This window comes from Canis aureus, chromosome 5 (genome assembly GCF_053574225.1).
Source record: "Canis aureus isolate CA01 chromosome 5, VMU_Caureus_v.1.0, whole genome shotgun sequence".
Classification (NCBI taxonomy): domain Eukaryota; kingdom Metazoa; phylum Chordata; class Mammalia; order Carnivora; family Canidae; genus Canis; species Canis aureus.
This window is the reverse complement of record NC_135615.1, coordinates 79957642-79967023: the sequence shown is the minus strand read 5'-3', so window position 1 is coordinate 79967023 and position 9382 is coordinate 79957642. Positions and strand designations below refer to the sequence as shown.

The window sequence follows — 9382 nt, the reverse complement described above, 5'->3', positions numbered from 1 at the left end:
CTGTGCCTCTTCGTGAGGCCTTTGGCCTCCAGTTCAGTTTCCCAACTGCACACAGTAGATGTTCAATGGACAGCTGTGGAATGAAAAGAATGAACGGATGAGTGAATTAATGAACAGACTTGCCGTCCTTCTCAACCCAGAGCTCCATGCGGAACTTCTTCAGGCCGAATTCCTTTGATCTCGTGGCAATAGGAATTTTTGCAGCCTCGAGACTTCCAATTTTCTTGTTTCTTCTTTTTTTTTTTTTTAAAGATTTTATTTACTCATGAGAGATACAGAGAGAGAGAGAGAGAGACACGGAGACATAGGCAGAGGGAGAAGCAGGCTCCCTGCCAAGAGCCCAGAGCCCGGCATCACACCCTGAGCTGAAGGCAGAAGCTCAACTCCTGAGCCCCCCAGGAGTCCCTCCTGTTTCTTCTTGACTGGATAAAGTGGTTAAGAATATGACCCCAACTCTGACCCTCCCTTCAACATGTGGACTCTAATTCCCTTCTTCCCCTTGACTGTGAGCTGACTTTAGCGACTCAATTCTAACCAGCAGAATAAAGTGGAAGTGACAGTGTGCAACTTCCAAGACCGGGTCACAAAAACCATCGAGGCTTCCATCCCCATCTCTCTTGGATCGCTTGCCCTGGTTTCCATGACAGCTGTCACGTCATGAGCACACTCAAGCAGCTCTGAGTGAGGTGTGTGCAATGAGGAACTGAGGCTTCTCTCCAGCAGCCGTGAGGGCACGCTGTCATGGAAGCAGGTCCCCCGGCCCCAGTCAAGCCTTCAGATCACTGCAACCCCCATCAAGAGTTGACTGCAACCTCCTCAAAGACTTTGAGCAAAAACCATCCTCCTGAGTCACTCCCAATTTTCTGACCCACGGGAACTATGGCGTAATAAGTGTTGTCTTGGGTAGCTCTGGTGGCTCAGTGGTTTTAGCGCCGCCTTGGGCCCAGGGCATGATCCTGGAGACCCAGGATCAAGTCCCACATCGGGTTCCCTGTATGGAGCCTGCTTCTCTCTCTCTGCCTGTGTCTCTGCCTCTCTCTCTCTCTCTCTTTCTCTCTCTCTCTCTCTCTCTCTCCCTGTGTCTGTCATGAATAAATAAATAAAATCTTAAAAAAAAATTAGTGTTGTCTTAAGCTGCTGTGTTTGGGGATGATCCGTTACACAGTGATAGAAAACTCACATTAACATTTGCATGAATACTCTTGATAAAAGGTTGAATGAGTGTTTTTCTGACAAGATCTGACTCATGGAAACTTCTGACAACTCATCCTCCGTATGGTTTCAGCACCACTCAGAAAGCCTGAACCCACACTCTACCTGTGATATGACTATTACTGGTCCGTGCCTGCTGGCTAATTGAGGATGTCTTCCTCCCTAGGATCCCAGGTGGGATCCTCTGTGGTTAGCTGTTGCACACCAGTCCTCGGGGGGATTGGCACCACCAGATACCCAGCTGGGAAGGAAGAGTCAGGCTTTGTGACAAGCAGGCCAGTCAGTAGCTCATATTTAGGAGAACCATGTTATCAGTTTCAGGAGGGTCCGTCTCAGAGAAGCTATTTCCTTACTGAGGGCTCCCATGTGGTTCTAACAGCAGCTAATCCTTTCAACTTACTTAGAGATAACTTCAGGATCCTTCCCTGCCTCGCCAAGGCCCTGCACTCACTGGAGAGACCTCTCATAGTCCTTTGCATCTGGGAAGTCCCTGCCTAATATGGAAAAGTGCCTGGAAAGAGTGTCTGTGTCTGACCAGATTGAGAACTGCAGGCTGATAAAGATAAAAGCCAGCTCTCCTCATCTCACAATGAGGACTTTAGCAATCAGGCTGTCCTGAGGGCACAGCCAGTGTGGCTATGGCCATCAAGGTCAACAGTCTTTTTTTTTTTTTTTTTTAAGATTTTATTCATTCACTTGAGAAAAAGAGAGAGTATGAGTGCATGAACTGGTGAAGCAGGGGCCAGAGGGAGAGGGAGAAGCAGACTCCCCACTGAGTAGGGAGCCCGATGTATGACTCGATCCCAGGACCCCGGGATCATGACCTGAGCTGAAGACAGACACTTGACTGACTGAGCCACCCAGGCACCCCAACTTCAACAGTCTTTTACTGAGCACCTACTACATGCCAGTTGCTGCAGACAAGGCCAGGACACAAAGATGAGTCCACAAGGTCCTTGGTGGACCAAGGTGGACCCATGAGTCCCAAGACCTCATGGTCTGCTGGGGAAGACAGGCAAGCCAATCAGTCATTACAATCCAGAGCAAATGCAGAGGTTTACCCGTAAGCCAGGTGAACTAAGAGCGCAGAGCAGAAGAGAACAAGGAAAAATTGCTTCCTTGGGATGGAGAAGACTGGTCTGATTCAAGAGATACTAAGTAGGGGATCCCTGGGCGGCTCAGCGGTTGAGTGTCTGGCTTCAGCCCAGGTCATGATCCCGGTCCCAGAATCGAGTCCCGCATTGGGCTCCCTGCAAGGAGTCTGCTTCTCCCTCTGCCTGTGTCTCTGCCTCTCTATGTGTCTCTCATGAATAAATAAATTAAATAAAATCTTAAAAAAAAGAAAGAAGAAAGAAGAAAGAAAGAAAGAAAGAAAGAAAGAAAGAAAGAAAGAAAAGAAAGAAAGAAAGAAAGAAATACTAAGTAGAATCAGCCATGAGCCAAGTACAGAGAAGAGAAAAATCCAAGGTTGAGGACTTGGAATGTAGGGGAAGGATTCCTCTGAGTTCTTGGTCATAACTTCTGAGGACAGGTGGGATCTAATGTATCCCCTTCCTCTGATCCCCCTTCCTCTGATTCCATTTCCAACTGGAACTTTAACTACCAAACTGGACTTGAAATTTGAAGGAAGATCTTACAGAAAGAGGTCAAGATCCGTAAGCCCATGTTCACTTTGTAGCAAGGAGCCTGAGACGAGAGTCAAGTGCAGATTTCTTGTCAAATCTGGAAGCTGGTCACATTCTCTGTCTACACCACCGTCACCTGAGTCCCAGACACCATCCCCTCTGGCTTGGACTATCCCAGCAATTGCCTAACCCATCTCCCATTTCCAGATTCCATTTCTACCCTAAATCCAGGTGCCATGAGGGGACCTTAAAAAATTCAAATTGGATAATGTCACTCCCCTGCTTAGATTCTTTTGAAAGGTCTTCTGTTACTCTTAGGATAAAATCCACCCTCATTTCCATGGCTTACCAGGTCCATGTGTCTACCCTCCGCCCAGCTCTCTGAACTTCTTTTCCTTCCCTACCCCACCTGCTCACCGTGTCCCACACACTGACCTTCTACTGTGCCCAAATACGCCAAACTCTTTCCCACCCAGAGCCATCCATTCACTCAGAACATATTTATCAGGAACCTTCTGTGTGCCAGATATTGTTTTTGTTGCTGAAGATAGAGTGGGGAATAAAATGCACACAAATCCTTGCCCTTGGGAAGCTTATATTATGTTGAAGGAAGACAGACTGTAAACAAGAGAAGTAAACAAATACAGTACGTTGGATGGAAATCAGTACGAAGGGAGACCAAAAAAGCAGAGAGAGGGGAGTAGAGATATTGGGGAATGGATTTGCAGTTTCCAATATGGGAGCCAGAAATGGGCTCAAGAAGGCTAGGTTGGAGCCCCGAAGGGGGTGAGGGTATAAGCCATGCGGATATGGGGGGGAGGAGCATTCTTGGCAGAGGGCTTAGCAAGTGCAAAGGCCCTGAGGCTGGGGCATACCCACTATGTTCACGGAACAGCAGGGAGGCCAAAAGGGCTGGCAGGGAGTGAGAGGTGAGATTCTAGATGTAATCAGGCTCCCCTGAACACCAGACTTGCATAAGAACTTCAGCATCTGTGGAAATTTCCACCTGGAACATTCTACCCTGCCTCTTTACGCATCTGGCTCTTTCCTATCTTTCTGATCTCAGGGAGACATTCCTTGACCACCCTCATGCTTCACGTTCACAACCCCCTCTTTTTTTCGTCATAAGCACTGACACATGCAATTGTTTGATCTATTTCCACGCGCTTCATCTGCTCGCTGTCACACAAGCTCCAGTGAGGGCGGGACCCTGTCCCACGGTGTCCCCATCGCAAACCCGGCGCTTCGCACGCTCCCTGGCACTCAGGAAGTGCTCAATAAATAACTTGGTGAGTGAAAGAAAGAGGGAGGCTCTGTAATTATCATTCCCAGCTTGGACCTTCTGAAGTATGAAGAAATATGTTTTGTAGTCAGAGGACCAGCCCTAGGAAATCTGTGGGCAAAAAGCTTTCAGGGAGAGAGAGATGGAGAAAAGTAAAATCAAAAACATGCCGCATGGAAACCCTTGGGAACTAGAATGGCCTGAACTTCCCCAAAACAGCATTAGAAGCTAGAAGGCAAAAAAAAAAAAAAAAAAGAAGAAGAGGAAGAAGAAGCTAGAAGGCAGAGGAGCTCGGCCTTCAAAAGGTTGCACAAAAAATACCATTAACACGGAACTCTGCCTCTAGCCAACCCCTCGATTAGGTGTGAGGGGGAATCAACATAATTTCAGATTTGCAAACTTTTTTTTTTTAAGATTCTATTTATTTATTTGACAGAGAGCACAAGCAGGGGGAACTGCAGGCAGAGGGAGAGGGAGAAGCAGACTCCGCGCTGAGCAGGAGCCAGACGTGGGGCTCAACCCCGGGACCCCGGGATCATGACCTGAGCCCAGGACCTGAGCCGAGGCAGGTGCTTAACTGACTGGCCCACCCAGGCGCCCCTCAGACATGCAAACTTTCAAAGCATTTTACCTCGCATGCACTTTCTCTCAGAAAGTGATTGATGATGTGCTCCACCCAGATGAGAGGAAAACAAAAAGACCCGTATCCAGGAGACAGTGGCTCCAACCCAGGGGAAAGGCCAGGAAAGCTCCCAGGCTGATGGCACGAGGATGACTCAGTAAGGCACCTGTGCAGGGGCTCATTCCAGACGGGAATGGGGGGCAGAGGGCCCCGGGATGGAGCTCTCCTGGAAAATAGGGAATTTCACGCATTATCTGCTCCAGGCCACCAGGGCTGCCCGCAACATTTGCAGGGCCCGGTGTAAAATGAAAACGAAGAGGCTTCTTGCTTAAAACTTAAGAATTTCAAGATGGTGAAAGCAAAGCGAATGGGTGGGCTCTTTGGAGAACAGAGACGGTGCCTCCTGCAGGGATCAGACACCCAGGAAATTGGTCCTGCATGTGACCCCGTGGAAGACTGCCTCGATAGCTCTTCTAGGAGAAACCGACTCTAATTGACTTAAGGAAAAAGGGAATTTATTAAAAGAGGATTGGGGACATCTGGGTGGCTCTGTGGTTGAGCGTCTGCCTTTGGCCCAGGGTGTGATCCTGGGGTCCTGAGATCGAGTCCCCCATCAGGCTCCCTGCAGGGAGCCTGCTTCTCCCTCTGCCTGTGTTTCTGCCTCCCTTTCTGTGTCTCTCATGAATAAATAAATGAAATCTTAAAAAAAAAAAAGTATTAGGTGACTCATAAAATCCCACAAGGGCTGGAGAACGCCCATCATGGCCTCCCAACTAGAAACAACTCCTCATACCAGGCTGTCAGCTGGTGTAGCGAGGATGACACTGATGCTGTCCCCAAGTAGTGGGCCTACAGCTTGCAGAGATGCCACTGACAGGTCCCTGGCACAGTTGATTGCTGCTGTCTTGCATTGCTGCCCCACTGTAACTTCTGCAAAAAAAAAATAAAATAAAAATAAAATAAAAAAATAGTCCTCGCATTTTCTGCTTCTGCACCCAGTAGTTACCTATTGAGATGAGTGCGTCTGATGGGTGATGTCCAAGTTAAGTGCTGTAGCTGCAAGAGGCTGAGACAGTGAGCTTCTAGAATCTCTCACTTCTCTGGTGGACGTTCTGCTTCCCACAAGTCTCCTAAGGGGAAATTCCCCAAATACAGGAAGGGTTTAACATCTGGGCAACAAGGAAGAATGACAAATATCCACTGTAGAAGTATGGAAAAAATTGTTGACCCGGAAATTAAAAAAAAAAAATCAACTAAGCAAATAAAAATAAAATGAGACAAATATAGACACAGATACAAATAAAACTTAAACTTGCTCAAGAAAGGAAACGTGGGGGTACCCGAGCAGCTCAGTCGGTTGAGCACCTGACTCTTGATTTTGGCTCAGGTCATGATCTCAGGGTCCTGGGATTGAGCTCTGCATTGGGTTCTGCGCTTAGTGGGGAGTCTGCTGGAGATTCTCCGTCCCTCTCCCTCTACCCCTTGCACTCGGACACTCTCTCTCATGCTCTCTGAAATAAATAAATAAATCTTAAGAAAAAAAGGGGGGGACACATAACCCATTATACTATCTGGCTCATCAGTGTTCTATATTTGCATATCCTGCATAATGTATAAACTAAATGTAGATTTAACCCCAAAGGTCACATTTATCACATTGCAAAGTTGGAAAGGGGACAGTCAGGGTTGTTGATGATTTAAGAACACTAAAGGTGATCTGCTGTAATAGGAAGTTCATAGATAATACCTAAAGTGGATAAATACGAAGTTAGAAGTAAAATCATATTTAGAAATGTGGACATAGGGGTGCCTGGGTGGCTCAGTCGGTTAAGCGTCTGCCTTCAGTTCAGGTCATAATCCCAGAGTCCCGGGATTGAGCCCCAGATTGGGCTCCCTGCTCAGCGGGGTGTCTGCTTCTTCCTCTGCTCCTTCCCCCACTCGTGCTCTCTCTCTCGCTCACTCTCTCAAATAAATAAATCTTTACCAAAAAAAGAAAGAAAGAAAGAAAGAAAGAAAGAAAGAAAGAAAGAAAGAAAGAAAGAAAGAAAGAAAGAAAGAAATGTGAACATAAATGCTCAAAGAAGCTGCCTGCTGAAACGAGGAGAGGTGAGGTAGGGGAGCTGCTACTTTTGTTGTAGTTTGTTTTGTTATAACCCTTTTGGTGATTATTTTGGTCCAGTTACATTACGCTATGTTGCAATAATAAATCCCAAAGACCTCCGTGGCTTAGCACGATAACAGGTGGGGTTTTTTTCCCCCCTCATTCTTCCAGAATCCGGTGTGGGTGGGAGAGCCCTCTTCAGTTTTGTAGCCCCATCATCTGGAACAGGGTCATTGCAAAAAGAAGAAAAAGCTGGAGGGACTTTTTGAAGGCCCCCCCCCCCTGGAAATGGCTCACATTGCTTCATCCTACCCGCGGGAACTCAGACACACAGGGGACATGCGGTGGTCCCGGGAAGACGCACAGCATTGTCTGCTGCAAGACCGTTCACTTTTTAAAAATTAATAGACTTGATTACTGAGAGCAGTTTTAGGTTAACAGGAAAATCAAGCAGAAGTACAGAGAGTTTTTCCATATAGCCCTTCTCCCCTCACCTCATGCGCGATTTCCTCAAATTTTTTTAATATGGAACGCTTCCCGATTTTGCGCATCATCCTTGTGCAGATGGCAGGCCAGTCTTCTCCGTTCCAATCTTGGTGTCTATGCTGCCGAAGCGAGCACAATTTCCTCAATTTTTAATATCTTGCAGGAGCGTAGAACATTCGTCCTGCCTGATGACGCGTTCCTGATACATCACTAGCAACGAAGTTCATGGTGTACAGTGGGGGCCCTTCATTGAGGTCTATGGTTTATGGGTTTCATCAAATGCGTAATATCACGAATCCACTATTATGGTATCGTGTAGAATCGTTTCACTGTCTAAACCACCTCCCGGGCTGCCCTTCTTCCTTTGTCCCCACCCCCGATCCCCACCAGCCCTCATGTTCCCTGAACCCCTGGCCACCACCCATCTTTTTCCTGCCTCCATAGTTTTGCCTTTTCTGGAATGTCATATAGTGGAATCCTACAGTGTGAGCGAAGCCTTTTCAGACTGGCTTCTCTCACTTAGCAATCCGCATTGAAACATCCTCTCTGGGTTTTCGTGGCCCCATAGCTCATTTCCTTCTGAGCCCTGAATAATACCTTCCATTGTTTGGATGTACCGCTGTTTGCTTATAGCCATTCACCTACTGAAGGACATCTTGGTTGCTTCTGATTTTTTTTGGCAACTGTGAATAAAGCTGCTATAAACATTCATGTGCAGGGTTTTGTGGGGACATGTGTTTTCAGCTCACTTGGGTAAATACAAATGCAACTGTAGCAATGTCATTGCTGAATCTTACAGTAAGATGATGTTTAATTTTGCAGGACCTGCTTCCAAAGTGACTGTACATCTTGAATTCCCGTAGGAGTGAAAGGGACTTTCCTGCTGCCCCATTTCCTCACCAGCATCTGGTGTTGTCAGTGTTTTGGATTTTAGGTGTGTAGTGGCATCTCATTGTGGTTTTAATTTTTCTTTCTTTCTTTCTTTCTTTCTTTCTTTCTTTCTTTCTTTCTCTTTCTTTCTTTTCTTTTCTTTCTTTCTTTTTTCTTTCTTCCTTCCTTCCTTCCTTCCTTCCTTCCTTCCTTCCTTCCTTCCTTCCTTTCCTTTCTTTCCTTTCTTTCCTTTCTTCTCTTTCTTTCTTGGCTCCATTCTGGGGCTTGAACTCAGAACCGTAAGATCAAGACCTGAGATGAGATTACAAGTTGAATACTTAACCGACTGAGCCACCCAGGCGTCCCCCATTGTGATTTTTTTTTAATTTTATGTATTTATTCATGAGAGACACACACAGAGAGACAGAGACACAGGCAGAGGGAGAAACAGGCTCCATGCAGGGAGTCTGATGCAAGACTCGATCCCGGGACCCCAGGATCACGCCCTGAGCCAAAGGCAGACGCTCAACCACCGAACCCCCCAAGTGCCACCTCATTGTGACTTTTAACTCAAAATTCCCTAATGATATGTGGTATTTAGATCCTTTCATATTCTTACTTGCCATTTGTGCATCTTCTCTGGTGAAATGTTGGTGCAGAGCTTTCCCCCATTTCTTTGTTGTGTTGCTTGTTTTCTGGTTTGTTGAGTTTAAAGACTTTGTGTGTGTTGGATACAAGTCCTTTATCAGATAACGTGTTTTGCAAATATTTTCTCCCAGCCTGTGGGTTGTCTTCTCACGCTATGAACTGTCTTTCACAGAGGAGGTTTTTGTTTTTGTTTTTTTATTTATGATAGTCACACACACAGAGAGAGAGAGGCAGAGACACAGGCAGAGGGAAAAGCAGGCTCCATGCACCGGGAGCCCGACGTGGGATTCGATCCCGGGTCTCCAGGATCGCGCCCCGGGCCAAAGGCAGGCGCCAAACTGCTGCGCCACCCAGGGATCCCAGGTTTTTGTTTAAATGAAGATCATCTTATCAATTTTTTCTTTCATGGTTTGTGCTTTCAGTGTTGTGTCTAAAAACTACTGGTCAATCCCAAGGTCACCTAGATTTTCTGCTATGTTGTCTTCCAGAAGTATTTCAGTTTTATGTTTTCCATTGAGCTTTATGACCTATCTTGA

General features: G+C 46.6%; 1 long non-coding RNA gene and 1 other non-coding gene across 2 annotated transcripts; both read right to left on the bottom strand.

The window, feature by feature from the left end:
* LOC144313528 (uncharacterized) lies at positions 1 to 5984 on the bottom strand. Its single transcript, XR_013379168.1, has 3 exons — positions 5748 to 5984; positions 5535 to 5671; positions 1 to 73 (listed from the first exon to the last, which is right to left on the bottom strand). It is a non-coding gene; the product is annotated as an uncharacterized LOC144313528 (long non-coding RNA).
* Positions 5985 to 7361: 1377 nt separating this feature from the next.
* Positions 7362 to 7463, bottom strand: LOC144315009 (U6 spliceosomal RNA). The gene has a single exon (XR_013380826.1). It is a non-coding gene; the product is annotated as a U6 spliceosomal RNA (small nuclear RNA).
* Positions 7464 to 9382: the final 1919 nt, after the last annotated feature.